This window comes from Humulus lupulus, chromosome 6 (assembly GCF_963169125.1).
Source record: "Humulus lupulus chromosome 6, drHumLupu1.1, whole genome shotgun sequence".
NCBI classification, from domain to species: domain Eukaryota; kingdom Viridiplantae; phylum Streptophyta; class Magnoliopsida; order Rosales; family Cannabaceae; genus Humulus; species Humulus lupulus.
This window is the reverse complement of record NC_084798.1, coordinates 169,482,363-169,484,154: the sequence shown is the minus strand read 5'-3', so window position 1 is coordinate 169,484,154 and position 1,792 is coordinate 169,482,363. Positions and strand designations below refer to the sequence as shown.

At 43.8% G+C, this 1,792-nt stretch overlaps 1 non-coding gene across 1 annotated transcript; it reads right to left on the bottom strand.

The window, feature by feature from the left end:
- Window positions 1-816: 816 nt before the first annotated feature.
- On the bottom strand, window positions 817-923 carry LOC133787392 (small nucleolar RNA R71). The gene has a single exon (XR_009872417.1). It is a non-coding gene; the product is annotated as a small nucleolar RNA R71 (small nucleolar RNA).
- Window positions 924-1,792: the final 869 nt, after the last annotated feature.

Genomic DNA, 1,792 nt, shown 5'->3' with positions numbered 1-1,792 from the left:
CAAATAGAACAAGAGATTAATTGACTGGTAATTGATAATTCAGTCCTTGAGGACGATACTTGGTTTTACCATTTTATTACAAGTTCGCGACTGTGTGCACTTGCATAGCAAAAATTATCGCAACAAGTTTTTGGCGCCGTTGCCGGGGACTGAAAATTATCAATATCAGTTTAATTAATTTTTATTCTAATTTGATTTTAATTTATTTGCTTCTAATCTGTTTAGTTGCTAAATTTTTCTATCTCAGGTGAATTTTGGTATATGCGTGGCAGAAAAGGAAAAGCCACACTTGTTCCTCTGAATCCCGAGATCGAAAAGTCTTGCAATCAAATCAGAAAGACTAAGAGAGAGACCCAGAATTCTGTGAAGATGGCACAGAATGATGGAGATGGCAGGAATGGTCTAAATCCAGGAGTTGTCCAAGGGGTTCAGGCTCAGACCAACGCTGAGAGGAGTCTGAGAGATTATGTGCTACCCACTCTGACGGGAGTACAAAATAGTATACGCCCACCCGCTGTAGAGGCCAACAACTTCGAAATCAAGCCTGCTATTTTACAAATGGTGCAGTCCTCTGTGCAATTCAATGAGTTGCCCTCTGAAGATCCTCACACCCATTTGTCCAACTTCCTGGAATTGTGTGGAACCTTCAAATATAATGGGGTGAGTGATGACACAATCAAGCTTAGGCTCTTCCCATTTTCTCTAAGGGACAAAGCTAAAAGTTGGCTGAATTCTCTGCAGCCAAACTCCATTGTCACTTGGCAAGATCTGGCTCAGAAATTTTTATCCAAATTTTTCCCTCCGTCAAAGGCTGCTAAATTGAGGGGAGAGATAAATAACTTTTGCCAGAATGATGGAGAGTCACTGTATGAAGCTTGGGAACGGTTTAAGGAACTCCTGAGAAGATGTCCTCATCATGGCATAGAACAGTGGATGCTAGTACAGAATTTCTACAATGGTTTATGTTCGACAACCAGAACCATTATTGATGCTGCAGCGGGTGGCACTTTTATGAGCAAGAGCGCAGCTGGTGCTTATGAACTGCTGGAGGACATGGCTACAAACAACCATCAGTGGTCTGAGGAAAGATCATCAGGAGTCAGAAAGGTAGCTGGGGTGCATGAGCTAGATGCAATCACTGCCTTAACAGCGCAAGTAACCTCTTTGACCAAGCAGTTGCAACAGAGTAGTGTGTCTGCTAATGCGGTTCAGATGGCAGTGAGATGTGAAATGTGTGGTGGTGCTCATTCTGTCGATCAGTGCCCTATCTGTATGAATAACACCCCCATGGATCATGCTCAAGTTCAGGCGGTGGGAAATTTTCAGAGGCCACTCAATAATCCATTCTCCAACAACTACAATCCTGGGTGGCGAAATCATCCCAATTTTTCGTGGAAGAATAATCAAGGCCAACAACCTCAGTTTCAGGGTCAATTTCAGAATAACATGCCTCAGCCACCTATGAATCAAGCTTCGTCATCAATGCAGCCTAGGCCTCAACAATCAATGCCTCCACCTGAGAGACCTAATGAACTGCAAGCTGCCCTGTTGACTCTTACTAACACTCAGACTCAATTTATGACTGAGACAAGATCCTCCATTCGAAACCTTGAGACACAGGTTGGGCAGTTGGCAAATATGCTCAATAACAGACCCCAGGGAAACTTGCCAAGTAATACTGAAGTCAACCCCAAGGAGCAAGTTCAAGCAATCACTTTGCGGAGTGGGAAGCAAACAGAGCAGCCTAGACCTCCACAGGCAGTGGTTCAGAAAAAAGAGATGGGTGCACAGT